We start from the raw sequence: 17,285 nt of genomic DNA, 5'->3' as shown, positions 1-17,285 counted from the left end.
GTTGTCTTTTAATTTGGTAAAGACTAATAAAAAATAATACTCAAAACTTGCAAGGCCATGGTGAGACGGTTACTCTCATTCACTGTTCTGGCAAAAGGGAATGGGTACGCACTGCTGTTTGAGGTGTCTACTAATAGCCTTGAAACCATTTGACTCAGTTACTGTCCACAAAGACAGAGCTTTGTGTTTTGTTTTGTTTTGCATAACTGCAGTCAGAAAGTCTGGGGATTACCCAAGATAAGCGACGTTTCAACATGAAGCATGGGGAGAAAAGAGAATCAGGAAATGAGAAGAGGCTGGAGCAATAGAGAAGATCTGACCAGTCCAGAGAAGAGACCAGAAACACTGCCGCCTAAAGGTTTTACCACTTGCCCTGTGAAGGCCAGGAATAAAGATCAGAACTACAATGCGAGTCACCTATCATTAAGGGCTTAGAGTGACACTGAAACCCTTATCCAGAACATGCCTTGGTGAGGATCCAGACGGCCTCGGCCAGTCCCCATGCCTTCATGAAGTAAAGGAAAATCTTCAAGGAACACTACAGGCACCAAATCAAACTAGTTCCATAAAGAGTCTGGGCCTAAGTAGAAGAACAGAATAGCATACCCCGAAAGCGTCCTGAGAACCCCGAACCCAGGGGGACTCAGTGGGTTTGCCATCCCACATGGTACTTTATTGTGCATGAACTTCTCAAAAGGTTAGTTAATACCTTTTCAGCTGCCAGCCTGCAGTCTCAGCAGTGTGCCCAAGCACCGAGGACAAGCGTCATCTAGGTAACTCAGGTGTCACTGGACTTACACTTTTCCCACAAAAACCATTTTCTCCAAAACATACGCAAATGCAGTTTTGACAAGGGAAGAGAAGTCAGAAGTGATTTCAAGGTGCCATGAAACGCACGAAGCTTTTCAAGTCCCTGGTCCCATCATTCTATGGGTTGTACGTGTTTTTCATCTTTACTTAACACCAAAAAAAAAAAAGCTCAATTGATTAAAAAAAAAAAAATCCTGATGATGGCTTCAAGGTGTTTACACTTGATGTGCACATTTTAAGGTTTTTCCCATATTATTTGACCACGATCTATTCAGAATAGATTGCCCACCATGCCTAATGCTTGCCTCAGTGATGACCTAGGACCAAAGGGTTAAAACAGAAAACCTCAAACATAACCATCCAAGAAATTAACCATCCAAGAACCTCAAGTTGCCGGAATTTATTTCGATATTTGAATCTGATGATAATTTATATTAAAAATTCAATATATTAATTCAACAAAAGTATGTTGCACGCTCACTGTTCTGGGTGCTGGGAATTGAGCAGGGAAGCAGAGAAAACACCCTTGCCTGCACAGACGCTGTACTTCTGTGAGAGGAGGAGAGAGGTGATACACGTGAGCAAGTCAGGATTCAGGGCCTGCTTGTTTCCTGATCTCTCCATCGCTCCTTACTCCATGGCAGGACACAAGACCACCCAGAGCGCCCTGCATCCAGACAGCCAGACTTCTGCCTTGATCCGACACTGTAGGGCCTAGCGACAGGGCTCTCTGGCTTGGCAAAACTGAGATGCATACTGTAGACTTGGACCCAGAAACCAGGCCTGAGCCCCATTATCAGGCCCTTAGAAAATAGGCTCTGAGAGAAAGCAAAGAGTTTGGTTTCAAACATACTGTATTTGAGGTACATCTAGAAATGCAGGTTGGGGTATGCGGTGGGCTGTGAGACCCTTACTTCTAAAGGTAAGGACTTGGTGTGGAGATAAGGAGTTCACCCACATGAAGGTCTTTCTTGAAACCCAGAGATGAGATCAACAAAGGAAATAAATAGAGAAAGAGAAGAAGACCAAAGATTATCAGAGGAAGCTTCCTTTTAAGTGAGTGAAGGAGGGAGAAAGGAAAGAGCTTAGCTGTGGTGCACAGCCTGAAGCATTCATGAATGCCACAGAAGGAAAAACTTTGGGGAAAGGAGGGCAAGAGAAGAATGCTAGGTTAGGCGGACTGGCATGGATCTTCTGGGTTTTGGAACTTGGGCCTTCCTAAAGATTTTTCAAGAGCGGTTCCAATAGAGATGGGGGTCATATTATAAGAGGAGAAGTGGCGAGCAATGAGAAGGCCAAGGGTGCAAGTGTGCAAGTCAACTTGGTAAGTTCAGGGTAAAAAGAAGAGGGGTGGTGGCTTGGGACGAAGTAGGATGAGTAGGTGTGCAAGCTGAGACCCTAAACAGACAAAAAGGGAAAGATCTGCTGAGCGGGAGATCCCACAAAAGGCAGAGTCTGGAAGAAGAGCACAGACGCTTTCATTTGCAAGTAACAAAATGTCCTGCAACAGTGGTTTAAATCATAAAGCCTCATTTTTCACACATAAAGCACAAAGTATCAGCCACATGTTTTAGGAAGCTATGGAAGTGCTAGAATATGAATTATTTCTCATGCAATCAAGATCCAAGTGACCTCAAACGTACACAGTTGGCATGGGAACAGGACAGCTTGAGGGACTCAATTTTCCAAATTCATTTTACAACTGTATCTGCATTTTGTGTGGGTGTGGATGCTAATTGTAATGCTTAGGCCAATGCAAAGACAAAAACATATTTCTTAATGAGTTTCCTAGTACTTTCTCCACTGTATAATCAGTGCTTGTATTTCTGGACATTAAATGTATTTATGCTGATCATTTTTCATCCAAATGTAACCTATAAATGTTGCTCGGTGACAGGTGTGCTACTAAGAGGCCAATTTTTCATGTGCAGGGGGTTCAGCAGAACTCAGGCACCTGCGGGCTCACAAATATTCCCACTCTTCCTTTCCCCATGCAGCTCCACCCCCCTGCTAAAGGATCTGATTCCGATATCTGGGGCCAATAGCACTTTGCTTAAAGTGATGAATCACTCTCATTAAATTAGGGTTTGTCATCTTCATGTGACTATTTATTTTGCCCTGTGCCTATCGACCATAGGTTTTATTGATTACTAATTTCAGTTAAAACAGGCCTCAAGCATCACAGATTCTGGCTCGCTCCACCAGTGCTGAGGGACAGAACAGGAGCCAATGGTAGAATTAGGGGGAGAAGGAAGACTTTCTAACAGTCAGAATGATCCCAAAATGGGACCCGTGATCTCGAGGAAATGAGTCCTCGTTACTGGATTTATTTGAACATTTTAATGTTTTCCTAGTTTGTCTTAATACCTTTAAAGAGAAGTCAGCGTAAGGATTTGGGAAAGATGCCAGTCTCTCATGAAAAGCTTATTCCTACATGGCTTCAAGGAATCCCCATCACTGACGACCTTAGCCTACCTGATTCCAATGGGCTTCGATGGCCAGTTATGTGCCATCCAAACACCATCATTCTCTCAAGTCCACACACAAGAGTTGGTGGCCCTACAACCCTGACCTTCCTGTGGCCCTGCCAACCACCTCTCACTGCTCCCTACCCGAGAACCACTGTCTAGGCACTAGCCCATGCAGCCACCTCTTTTAAGGCTCCCCAAGCAATTTCGATGAACGTACAGGTTTAAATTACTTGTTCTCAGGACTATGATAAGCTCTGCAGATACCACTGTGCGCCTGGTGAACTGGGACCTGCCTGGGAGTTCAGTCTCATCTCTTGATGCTCTGCTGCCTTCAATTTCCAGCAGCACAAATGGCCTGCAATTCCCTGTGGGCGTGTTGTGTCCAGATAGAGAGAAATCTGAGACATGGCTTTGGGCATGGGGGATGCTGGGACAAAGCAGGCTCCGAAGCTTGCTTTTATGTGAATCTTTAGCGTATTAGGAAATAGGAGAGCTCAGCAAGGCTCGGTCTGGCTTCCCGGGTCTTCTTTCTGCTCAGTTGACAAAACTGTGTTATTCTGTGGCCTTTTGCTTCCTTCCCTTGTCTGTATGCCATATATACACCTTAATGGGGCCCTTGTGGCAAAGGGGTGGCTGGGGGCTTGAGCCACTCATAGGCACTCTTCAGTTTCCTAATCATAAACCATTTCTGTGTCTGCCTCCCACAGGAAGCTGAGAGCTATTCAAGGGTAGACTGGTGTTTTTCTGTTTTCCATTTTTCCAGTTCTCAACACAGTACATGGTATATATAAGTGCTCAAAGAATTACTTATTTCTAGGAAACTAATGTATGAGGAGTGCAACCTCCCAGAGGCTGTGTGGGATGGAGGCAGGAAAAAGGAAGATGTTTTTTCAGTTTCTATGACAAATCTGAGAAATAGTAGTTTTACACTCCACCGTGCAGATTCATGGACTCGGAGGAAAGGAATTTACCCAAGACACAACCTGGAAAAGAAGGACTTCAACCCTGGACTCATAACAGTCCCTCTAGTTTGCTTCCCTCCTCTCCAAATGGGATTTGACTCGAAGCCATACTTGCACATTCTAGGCCACACAAAGGTTGTAATCATGAAAATTATATTTGTAATTTTCAGAATCAGTTGTGCAACTTTCCAAACTTCATCAAAGAAGTACTTAAGAAATACCTGACTGATGGACCATCTGATTGTCTGAGATAGAATTTTCCTAAGAGGAGACTCAGGGTCCAACAGGTCACGTTGTCCAGGTAACACCAGCCATCCGCTTCTGGATTACTACCATCATCCTTTTCCACATTATGGCATCCCTCAGGAACATCACTGGAATAAGATGGCACTAGCACCATCAACCACTGAACGAATGTTGATGGGGAACTTCTACTTTAGATCCAATCTTAGGTAAGCCCAGCCCTCCTCCTACCACTCCCAGAACTACCCCTTCATGATCAACCTAAACTCACTCCTGGCTCTTCCCAAACCAGATTAGAATACACAATACAAAGGGGAGAGTCATAGGTCATGCTGCCGAAGAAGCAAACACAGAGATTTTGAACATCTCAGATGTTTATTAAGAGTGCCCCTCAGATCAAAACTTGGAGAAGGAAAAGAAACACATGTGGGCAGAGACAGATGTTCACTTGCACTGCAAGCTCAATGACATATATGGTTGATCACATGGGATGTTTGAGAGTTAGAATGACCCTTCAGCATTGTTCTAAGTTGAGCCAAAATACTGTGTACTCTCATGTTGAATGTTCAGTGTCGGATGGGCCACCCCAAGAAGGGGTATGATCTCAGAAGAGTGGCTTTCTGAAGCCCTTAAAGAGGTTGACAGATCCCAAGGTAGTCTGCTGACAGTCCTCCAGCAGCTGAGACAGTTAGTTCTCATTCAAAGGGGACTTCAGAAGCACAGCACAGCCTCTACTGCAACATAATGAAGAGTCCATCTCCCCCAATGTGGGGAACCAGGACGCCCTTCACATCCAAGCCGCCAACTCAGAGCAAACGACAAGTGAGCTGGCTACCTACTGTGGATTCCATGAGAGATGCTGCCTTCCAAAAGCTCCCTTCAAGTCCCTGTCTGGGTGGGATGCTCTATTACTCTGTCCACCCTTTCTAGTTCTGTGCTGACATGGGAGTAGGGTCTGGAATCCTCACCTGCTCCAAGGGGCCATAATCCCTGGTCAGTCGCTACCTGGTCCTTGCACGGTCACCTACCCAGTTTCAATTTCACCAGAGGTGAACGAAGCACAGACAGCCATGGCACTGCACTTACCTGCCATCGGTTTCCATCTGCTCCCTGCATTTGCCTTCTCTATTGTGCCAACCCTCGTCAGATAACAAGGCCTGCTTCACTCCAAATGGAACTCGCCCCTCACATTGGCAAGGAGCTCCTGACTGCCTGGGAGAGCAACAGCACCAGGCACCCAGTCTTCCCTCTGGCCATATCCCACGGGCCCTGGCAGGAGCTCATTTTAGATAACAACGCGCCTCCACAACAGATGTGGCTAGAGGTGAGGTTGCAGGAGATTCTGCGGGGGCTTTTAGTGACAGGCCGGTAAAGTTGAGAATGAGTTACATTTACAAAACTACACAGGCCCAAGGACATCAGTTAGTTAACCAGAGAAATAGGGAAAGGTGCATAGCCACAGATCTGTCAGCAACTGTCACTACTTATCCATGTAGTCATCCATTCACCCATTCTGTCAGTGAGCACTAACTGATACCGACTTTGGGCCATTCCGTACTGGTTTCTGGGGACGTGAACATCGAGAGGCCTGGATGGAAAGTCATATGTGGTCCTTCCCCCATGTTTCCACTTCATAAGGCCACATTTCCATCCACCTGCCGTATGTAGAGAAGCGCCTTATAGGGAACTCAATCCAATTTCCATCTTCCATTTCTCCCTCGCTGTGGAAAGAATGTCTAATCCAGTTAGTCAATTTAGATTCAATGAGCTACATTTTTCTAGTGGGCAGAAATACCGTCTCAAAGACATGACCCTGCTTTCCTTTCCCATCCAGGCTCTGGCTCTGTGCGTCCTCCTCCTCCTTCCGGCCTCTCCACTGCAAACCCAGAGGGGGAGGACTTCCCTCAGGGGTCAAATGGGCCACCATCCCTCTCTCTTCTCTGTTCCCCTATTGACATCTACAGTTGATGAAGGCAGGCCCACAGTCCTATTTCATAAGGTTGGGAATTTGGGGTCTACCCTTCAAGTCATGCTGCATTTTTTGTGGTTTGCACAAGTTTGCAGATCCTAAAGTTTAACTCTAGGATAACAAGTAGGAGATACCACTTGGCCCCAGCTCTAAGCCACAAGCTCTCGCACAGTTTACTAGAGTCTCCAGATTTGATGGTTATTGAGTATGGTGCAACCGTTATTAAAGTAGACAGAGGGATCCCCATTCAGTAATCAGTTCTTTGTATGTGTGTATTCTTTACTGGTCATACTTTGAATTGAAGAAAAATGCAGTGCTTCTTTTGCTCCAAATCCCTAAGAAGACACAGTTTCTATTGCCCTGGAGTTTATGGTCTAGTAGTTAGGAAAAAAAAGATATTGTAAAAATATACCTAACCAAGCCTGAGGGAGCCATCAGTAAAGGTATCTTGGAAGCAGTGAATGCATAAAAGAGACTCAAGTGATGAATAAGGTAAATAAAGGTTATGGAGCAAGAGGGAATACAGTCTCGTCAGAGGCAATTGCATTAGCAAATGTTCAGGGGCTAATCACAGCATGAGGTCAGGTGAGAGCCCCAGGTGGTTAGGGCTGGTGTCTGACACTTTGCATCCAGTCAGATTAAGTTCATGAGACACTTGCAGGGGGTAAGAAGAAAGTGCATGTTTTATCCTCTTATTCATCTGTAAATCCTTGAGTATATACTGGAGCATTAAGCCATCATCATTCATCCATGATGTATTCACCTGTGGTCTTAACTGGCTCTCATATCCTGGAAAACAGACCAAACTTGAGCTTCTTTCAATACTGTGAGCAAGCAGTAAATGCCAGTCAAGCCAGGACAATGCATTCCTTATATTGGAATGGCTCTGAGCTTCCCAGCAGGTAGAGACTCTAGGAAAAGACTTAGGTGAAGAATTATCATTGACAATCAAGCCTCTATCATCTTCTCTTTGGCCTACTTACCCCTATCTAACTGGTATACCTGCATCCAATCTGACCCTCTTTAATTTAGCCTTCAAGCCAGCCACGCTACAAATCATACCACATCAGAACATAATCTTTCAATGTTCAATGTTCTTAAGATAAAGCCCAATTCCTTTATTATGGTATTACAGGTTGTATTCTCCAAGAAGTAGACCCTGAGACAACAGTCAGTATATAGGAATGTATTAGGGACCACATTTGGTATCAAGCCACATGGAAAGGAAAGGATGAGAAGGAAGCAAAATTGAGCAGAAGCTGAGAAACTTCTGTCCCAACAAAAGTTTCAGTCAACCCCAAGGGAAACTCTAAAGCCGGATGACCTTTCAGAGTTTACCCAAGTTGGGCAAAGGGACTAAGCCTTCATACCTGTATGTCAACAAGTCTTGAATACAGAGGCTACCGTGGGAAAGAGAACATGACCATTGACAAGGCAACTCCATGCAAGACAAATTCCTGAAAGAAGCTGATGGCTGAGGGCTGTCTGCCAGCATTATTCCCAGAAACTAGAGGAATAAGGCCAACAGACCTGAAAGGAGATCTGAGTGATACATCACAGCATCCGGTACATGTGGCATTCAATGACTTTATGGTTTTTTTTATGATCTACTCTATTAGTTTTCTAGGTCTGCCATAACGAAGCACCCCAGACTTGCGTCTTAACCAACAGAAATTTATCACCTTTCAGTTCTGGAGGCTAGAAGTATGAGATCAAAGTGCCGGCAGGGTCAGTTTCCTCTGACGTCTTCCTCCTTGGCTTGTAAATGGTTCTCTTCTCCGTGTGTCCTCACATGAGCTTCCTTCTGTGCACGTGACTATGTCCTAATTTCGGGGGATTAGGCCTACCCCAACGACCGACCTCATTTTAACTTCATTGCCTCTTTATAGGCTTTATCTCCAAATACAGTCACATTTTGTAGTACTCAGAGTTAGGACTTTGACATATTTAAGGAGGCACAATTCAGCCTGTAAAACATATCTACTTATTATTTTCCACTATCAGATGTTTCCTATCCACCTCTGGTCAAATAGTCTGACCACTTTCATTCCCCAGAATTTCACTGACTTTTAAACAAGTTAAATCTTTAAGGGATACAACATCACATGGATTCTGTGTCCAATGGCCTTAGAAAGAAGGTCAGTACGACATTTGGCCCAAACCATGGAAGTGTTTCCGATCCCCTAGGTTACACTGGTTTTGTTCAGTTTGCTTTGAGGATTCACTATTTTGTACACGTAAACACGTATCTTGCCTAAATAAAATTCAGTTTTATCTCAGACATAAGTACTTTCGGTTTTAAGACAAGCTGTGTGCTTCCTCTGGTTTGGAAGACCTTGGTGAGAGCCAGCAAAAATGCCCTTGATCCACATCTTTTTAGACATGATGGGCATTTAAGAAGTCATGATCCCAGAAGGCCTCCACAGGTTCCGAGACGACAAAAGAGAGAGCTGCTGGCTGGTTCTCGTACATGCCCTGCTGGTCTACACCTCTACGCCATGCACATGCTGTGCCCTCTCCCAGAAAAGCATCTCCGACTTTGTCCAGTGAGCACCTTTGACTTTTTCAGGCGTCAGCTGATGCGCCCTATATTCTATGAAGCCTTCATCTCAGTGCTGTGTCTCTTTAGCTCCTTTTCTCATAGGCCCCATGGTGAGAGACAATTGCCTTGGAATTTCTAGTATGTAGCAGATATCAGTAAATAAATACATGTTGTTTGGTGGATTAAACCTATTTTCTCAATAGACTTTCTCAGTATATTAGATCTCAGTGTGGATATCTCTTGCATACATGAGTGCCTTCACTATGGGTAAAGGAAAAGTGGATTTGGGTACCATGTGTCCCCAACTCTATTTGTGGTAGGCAGAAAAACGAGGGGGATTAAAGTTGCAGATGGAATTCAGATTGCTAATAAACTGACCTTAAAATAGGGATATTATCCTGGAATATCCGGAAGAGCCCAGCATAATCACAGAGACCCTTAAAAATGGAGGAGAGAGGCAAAAGGGAGGGTCATGGTAAATATGATGACGGAAGAAGGGTCAGAGAGATGCAACATTGCTAGTTTTGAAGATGGAGGAAGACCATGAGCTGAGGAGCATGGACAGTCTCTAGAAGCTGGAAAAGGCAGTGAAACTGATTCCCCTCTAGAGCCTCTAGAAAGGAAGGCTAACCCTTGATTTTAGCCCAGTGAGTCTGCGCCAGACTTCTAACCCACCAAACTGTAAGATAATACATTTCCATTGTTGTAAGTCACTAAGTTTGTGATAACTTGTTACAGCAAAGAAAAACTTACACACCATTCTAAGCAGACCTCGCCTAATCACTGCCCTCATGCTTTAGCCCTACTTCATGGGTGCAAGGGAGGGGTAGCTCAGGTTACCAACTTTTGGGAGTTCTCCTGATTCAATGACCTGGGCCTCTGAAGATCTATGAGAACCCATAATATTAATGAAGTTGGTGAGTTTCCGTGAAGGTATGTTCTGCGCAGACACTGTGATAAGGGCTCCGTGACTACACAGAGTCAAGTATTTCCCAGCTCAAACACGGTCTACAGGATATATGAGGTACGTATGTAGTGACCAAAACAGGTTCATAAGAGGGGCAAGGTTCATAGCAGGGATCTGTTGGAACACAATTAGTCACAAGTACCTCATTATCTTCTAAAGTAACTCACTCTATGAGAAGGTTCCGACTGGATAAGTGTATGTACAATGTATTACCTTAGGGCATGGTCCTCCTCTCTCTAGTCTACTGAGGGAAAATCTCTGCAGAAAGTGGGGCTGGCCCCGAGTAAGGTTAGAAGGTAGATCGCTGTTGGAGGAGGAACGGCACAGAGTGTCACGATGGGAGCACTCTGACAGAGGCGCACCTCAGGCGTTACAAAAGCTAACAAGTAGGCTGACAATACATCTCAAGGAGAACATGATGCAAACATGAGTGGGAGAAAGCAGGAAAGGATGTCAAAGACAGAGAGAAGATCCAGACTCCGGAGAACTCATCTGACATTGGGGAGCCATGGCAGACGCTTGAGGAGAGGAGATATAGCGCAGAGACAGTGTGTGCTGTTGTGGGTGAGGCAGGGACAAAGAACACAGGGAACTTTGGGAAATGAGCTGTTTCAGCTCTGAATCCAGATCATCAGCTTTTCCTACCATTTCCCATGCATTGAGTCTGGCAGATATAACGATGTTTTTAATTAACATTGACAACATGGTGAACTTCATTCACTTAACCTCCATTAAAGTCATTGAGGATGATGCATTGGCTTTTGTAACTAACCCCCCCCAAAAGAAAAAAAAAACTCTGAAAATCATTCTCAAAATGTTTCTATCATCTTTAGTTCAGCAGATCAGACCAACCAAATACTGTTTTTAAAAGTATGTAATGAGTGCATAAACATTTTTATTCCTATTCCCGGTTAATTGGCAAATTAATAACATTTTAACAAATAATCTGGGACAATCTTGCAGCCTATCCTCCAAATGTGGGTGTTGATCTATAAACTGAAGGATAATAATAAATAAACTGCAATATCTAAAGGGTTCTTTGCATTTTTAATGGCATTTGCACACACATTGTGTCACTGGACTTCAGAGAGAGGTTGAAGGCCAGGAGCCAACCCCACGTGGCAACATTCAAAACCCTTTGCTCCTTCCACAGAATCACAGTGCATCTTATGTTTGAACAAATGGCATGACCAGTATGAGAAGAAACATGACATGAAGCCAGGTGATATCATATCCAAGCTGAAACACCCAGCAAGGCCAAGGCAGAACTGGGATGTCCCACGAAGCCAAAGTAAGGGTAGAAAACTTATGTACCCTTCAGATCTGATGATCATATTATGAGTCCAGAAATGCTGAAATGGAAGCTGCCAGCTCAGAATGGGCCTACATCATCCGGAAAATGTATCTGGTGTGAAGAATGCAATTTCAGTTTCCTGAATTGTAAGTAAGGCATCACAGACTTTTTCACACCTGATTCAGTCCCAGCATCAAGAATTACTGTGCAAATACTGGGGCCAAGCAGAACGCACCCTATCCCAGACCAGGCCCATTCCACACCAGCGACACTGGGCAGAGAAGACGTTAGAGCTTTGCGGACAGGAACAGAATAAGTGTGGTCTAAAACGAACTCCTTAAAACTCTCTTCTTACTGCAAACAAAATGTCCACATCTATCGGGCTCAGTTCTTCAAGATAAGCTTCGCTGGAACACAACTCTGCCTTTCTCTCCCCAAAATGTCCACATTTCTCAGCTGGGTTACTTGGACGCTCAGCCTCCTGTAGCTGCAATAACTGACCCCTGCCTTCAGCATGAACACGGTGCCCTCCGCGCAGATATCAAAAACTGCAGCCCTACTAGCTGCCGCTATGCAACCAGCATGCCTGCTCACGCGTCAGTTACAAAGTAACGGCGGCGGGGAGGGGGGGGCGAGTCTGAGGGAGGAGGAACCAACGGGTGTGGGCGTAGCCCTGTGCCGGGCACTGCGCTGGGCTCCTAACAGTATTTTCACACTGATTTCTCTCGAACATTGTGCCAAGTTGATACAAAAGCACCATTGCACAGAAAAAGAAACAGAATCCAAGAGCGTCATTTCCCCCACACTCAACAGTGTCCCTATCATTCACAGGTTAAACACAGCTCATTTGTGACATCCAAAGTACGTCATGACGTGGCCTCTGCCTACCTGGATAGCACACATTTAGGATTAAACCCAAGTCTACCTTTTTCTAAAACCCATGTTCCAGTGTTTGCTGGAGGATCCAAAAACCAGTTGCCAAATAAACAAGTGAATACAGGTATTTCTATCACACCATGCTACCCTTTTAATGGAGGGATACAGACAGAAAGAAAATATTTTAAATTAGGAAAAAAAAAAATGGGATAATTGGACGGACTTGGCAAACGAGCAGAGTATTCACAATACCACTCACTCGGACCCAGATGGCACCAGTGAGGAAGGCGACCGCCCGATGTGACATGCGTCTGGGGCACTGACACCTCTCAGGAAACACAGCCCCAGGGGGACTCCGCACCTCGGCCCGACGACGGGGTGTGGCGAAGAGCACGGAGCCGCCCACTCTCCCAGGTCAACGCACGGCCTTGTTCGACGGGACTGTTACTGTGAGAGGCACGCCTTCCCTCGCTCCCACTGATGCCGCGACCTGAATCGGATGCCAGCGCCGGCCTCCAATTACCAGACGCAGAGCCACTTCATGGGGAAGCCGAGTGCCCAGCACAAAGGTGTGGTCTGCCCGGCAGGATGCTCATCAGCCCTCTGAAGCCCAGAGACGACGCGGCCGGTGTGGGAGGTGGGGGGGCCGGCGCGGGCAGACTGAGGCTGCAGCCGCCATCTTGGTGCAGGTCGACATTGTCTGGAAGGCTCCAGGCTCTGTTTCACCACTTTCCTCCCCACCCCAACCACGGCCATCATCCTGAGCGACACTAATATGCAGAGTTACCTCAGCCGACAGGGTGACGTACCGACTGGGTGTGCCGAGTAGCAGCGGAGACTGAAAGAGACCACCTACCTGCATTCACATCCCAGCCGTGGTCAATGACGAGTTGTGGCTCCTTGCTCAAGCTCCTTCTTCCTTCTGTGCCTCAGTTTCTCATCTGTAAAACAAGGATTATTAGAAGACTTAGTGACAAAATCCATCTAACGCATTTTGTGTTGTGCTGAGCATCAAGTTAGTGACCATTTCACCTTTGCATCAGCTGCCGCAGCCTGAATTTCATACCCGCTCAGAAAGTTTCTGGCTCTGAAATTTTAAGATCTAACTCTGACCACAGCCCATTTCTTCTCAGCTTCCTTAATCATCTGATACCTTCGGTATGGCCTCATCATGATGTCCACACCCTCAACTGTTCTTTAAGCATGTCACTTCTCTGCTTAATCCTTCTCTTTACCCTACCACTATAACCCGTCACTTTAATCATTCTCTGGGTCCTTTCTCTGTGTCCTCTGCCACACTCCCAAAGAACCTACCCGTGGGTCCAACCAACATCTGCCCCTGTTGCTGCCCCACCGCCCCCTCTCCTCATGCCAGAGGGAACGTCCCGGCCATTCCCTACCCTGGGCCCTATCCCGGCTGTGGCATTAACACACCTTGGTCTCCAGGCGGCTCTCCCCCAGTGCTCTAAGTGGACCTGCTTCGCTGTCCTCAGCCCCCCGTCCCCCTTCTCCCCACTCTCACAGCACAGCACCTTGCTTCCTACTTCAAAGTGACAACAGCATGGTTAGGGGGAAACTCCCTCAGGGTTTGGTTTCACTGCCCACAAACTGAGAAGCCTCCACATCCCTTCTTCCTACACCCTCCTCCTCAGAGGAAGATGCCTCTGCCTCCACCTTCCTCTGCACCATGCATCACTCAGGAGTCTTGACAGTGATCCCTATACTACCAAAGACCCCTCCCTGCATCACAGAAATATGCTCAGACTTCCCTTAGCTTAAAAAGAAAAGAAAAATCTCCCTTGACCCTCTGTCTTCACAGCTCTGTCTGCACTCCTCGTCTCTGCTCCTTCACCTTCCCCTGGTTCTGCAGTCCGGCTTCCCACGAAATTACTCTAAGAACATCAATAACAAACATGGAGCTGGACTTGGCTCCCTTCTCTTCCTCACTTCTCCCATCCAATGATTCAAGGCTCCATCAATTCTGACTCTACTTGCTTAATCTCTTTTAAATCCTTCCCATCTCTCCTCCCCACTATCAGCGATGAGTGTTCCATCCTTCCGAACTCAGCCAATGACATTTAATTCACTCCACCTCCCAATCTGGTCCCTACTCCATGCTAAGGAGAGAAAATAAGCCTGTTACTCTTCTTGCCCATTATTCTAAAAGGGAATTCCTACTGCATCACAGGGCAGATCTGCTCTCTCACAAGTGCTGTACAGAGAAGCCCCTTTGTGACCTGGTGGTAGTGAACTTGGTCACCATCAGGGCCAACTGAATTGTGCTGGCTGAGACTCTAACTGAACATGAGCTCCCCTCGATCAGGGGACATATCTGTTTCCTTCTTTTGTAAAATGCACAGCATAATGGAAATATCTTTCTCACGAACAAATTTTAGGTAGTTATTTCTTGAACTGGTCCTCCTACTATAGAAGGAACTACTCAGTGGAGAAGATGCTGTGAGAGGCAACGGTTATAGGAACTGAGTGTTATCACATGCGATATTTCCAAGTCTACGGTCCCTTCCTCCTGTCCACTGTGCACCCAGCTATTTGCTCCAACCCTCAACCCTCAGATTCCAGCATTCTGACTAGATGTATGTGGCAGTCATAACGATGCTCCTTTCCAGATGAGAACCCTGAAATTCCAAAAAGAAATTTCCTTTGGGTCCCATGTCCAGTGCCTGTAGTAGAATTGAGACAGAAACCTATAGTCTCATGCCTCTGTGATGTGAGGTGTCTGCCCACAGCAGCCCAGGGTCCGCATGGTCTAGTAAGAGAAGCCCCTTAGCAGTACGGCCACATGTGTGTTAGCACAGAGACTGTGAAGTATGTGAAGGCCTGAGGGCCACAAACAGCCACACCGATATGTGACGAGGAGGAAGGAAAGTAAGAAGAGATAACAGAGGAGCCTCCAAAAGGATAAGTAGAGATGGGATGTGCCCGGGATGCACTCCCAGCCACGGGGAACCCAGGATGGAGGAGGCAGGACATACTGAGCCCTCAAGCGTGGCCTCACAGGAAAATGAGCACTCTGTCCCCCACTCGGACTTAAGAGTGTCTTCTCTGAGCCAGAAAGTGTTTTCACCAGAGCATTTGGTCCGGCCCTAGAATACCAAGCAGAAGGCAGTCAGATAACCACGGTTTGATTTTTCCTTCTTCCCATGAGCTTTCTACTCAGCCAGTTAACTATCCTGCACCACTCCATCAGCTAGTGGCTCAGCCAGATCCATGCTAATAGGCTCCCACCACATAACTAAATGTACAGTGCCACTGACACTGTCGGCACAGCCTGCGACCCAGCACAGATCCACCTCCCTTAGTAACACAGACACGCACATGCACATGTACAAATGCACGCACGTGTGCACACACACACTCTTTGCACAACACGAGGATAAATGGAGAGAAGTTATGTAGTAGAGGGGTAGTAGACGTAAATTGCAGAATACTCCTTTACCTGAAAATTGAAATTATCTAGGCCAATTACTTAACATCTTTGAATCTCAGTTTCCCTATCTGTAAAATGAACATAGCAATCTTGACTATATTTCCAGAATCATTTCGTGGGTCAAAAAGAGAGCAGACAAGGACATGCCTCACGCAGTGGGACTAATCGAGAGCGAAGGGTCAGCATTCTGGCTCCCATTTTTGCGTCAACTAGAAAACCAGCTGTGCTAGAGGGAGAGCTGCCTCCGCTTCGACTCGTGTCCCAGCGATGTGCCCCTGGTTCCAGGAGAGGCGGTGCTGTGGTAAGGGCTTACGGGTGTTGCACATGATGTGTTCACGGAACGGAGCAAGGGGAGCTCGTCTCCCCATGGAAAACAGCCCCCTGGGTGATGAATCAGGAGGATCCTAAAATGGCTCCATTCACATCTCTGTCCAGCCAGGTCTGGCAGGCACTGTCGGTCAGAGCCACACCTGTCCTCAGAATGCCAACTACCCCTCCCTCAACTCACTGCCACCCCACAAACTGTCAAAAAGGCATCATGATATACAGAGCTCCTGCATGCCACAAGGTAAGTGTTTAAATCTTTTATAAGACAGTCAATGGCCTTTATAAACCCTCAGACGAGAATTACACGATGTCTGAGACGGGGCTGAAAGTCAATGGGAAATTGATCCTGTCCAGCTGGTGCTGTTTCAAGGAGGAGGCTTGCTGGGTGCCTTCAGGACCAAACGTGCCATCTCCCGTATGCACCCAGGGCCTGGTGTGTCACATGCTGAGAATACTGAGATATGAGGCCCATTTCTGGGCAGAGGCCCCAGGCAGCTGCAATCTCCCAGCATAGGAAGGCCCTGGAGGGCATCGACCAGCACCAGCAATAGTTATAAAGTGTGTTTACCTTCCCAGGAATTGACGCCAGTACCAATCTGATGCCACTGCCTGCACCCCAGGTGGGGAAAGCAGAAGATGAAAAATAGCCATTGATTTGGTGGCAACCATCGGGGGCGGGGGAGGGGGGCATACAATTACTCTCTTTTGCTAATGACCCCATTAGTCGTTGGATCAAACACAATTAGAAGATAGGATGATGCTGTGATTATTTTTCTGCCAATACCCATCGGCCTGATCCACACTGTCTACCAAGAGATGGCAAAGCGAGAAGCCAAGAACCCCCATTTCGAATTAGGGGAGCCCACGGTTCCTGGCGTGCCCACTCTCCCTGTGGCATAAGCCTGGGCACACCAGGGATGACTTGGGGTCAGATGTGAGAAGATGGGCTTTGGCAGGTGTACGAACAGCCCCCATCCTGTGAGGCAGTGAAAAGAGCATCCATTTGGAGTTGGGACAATTTGGAGTTTGAAACATGGCTCTGTGATTTCCTAACCAAGTGACCTCACAGACATGGCTCACCTGCCCAGGGCCAGGTGCTTCACGTGTAAACCAGGGATGATTATAATTCTGTCTCACAGGGCTGCCGTGAGGACAAAATGTGACAGCACAAGCCACAGGCAGGACACTGAGTGGGCACTCAGCGGCTCTCCGCTCCGCTCACTGTCCAACACTGAGGCCAGAATTTAAAAAGCAGAAAGAGCCCTCTCTTGGAGGCAGACAGCCTGGAATCAAGCAATAAAAGGGAAACTTGTGCCAGATACTGGGGCCAGTGTTTCTGTACATCATCTTGATCCTTCCTTATACCCATTTTACTG

General features: G+C 46.6%; 1 long non-coding RNA gene across 4 annotated transcripts in view; it reads right to left on the bottom strand.

Moving 5' to 3' along the window:
* Nucleotides 1-17,285, bottom strand: part of LOC107519736 — a 399,180-nt gene that overhangs the window by 281,186 nt on the left and 100,709 nt on the right. For all 4 annotated transcript variants that reach the window (XR_004954244.1, XR_004954245.1, XR_004954247.1 and 1 more), the window contains exon 2: nucleotides 12,991-13,075. This is a non-coding gene — a long non-coding RNA (uncharacterized LOC107519736). The remainder of the gene's footprint in view (nucleotides 1-12,990; nucleotides 13,076-17,285) is intronic.

This window comes from Rousettus aegyptiacus, unplaced genomic scaffold, assembly GCF_014176215.1.
Source record: "Rousettus aegyptiacus isolate mRouAeg1 unplaced genomic scaffold, mRouAeg1.p scaffold_m13_p_14, whole genome shotgun sequence".
NCBI classification, from domain to species: Eukaryota; Metazoa; Chordata; class Mammalia; order Chiroptera; family Pteropodidae; genus Rousettus; species Rousettus aegyptiacus.
Note: the sequence above shows the minus strand (reverse complement) of the source record. Positions and strands in the feature narration are given on the sequence as shown.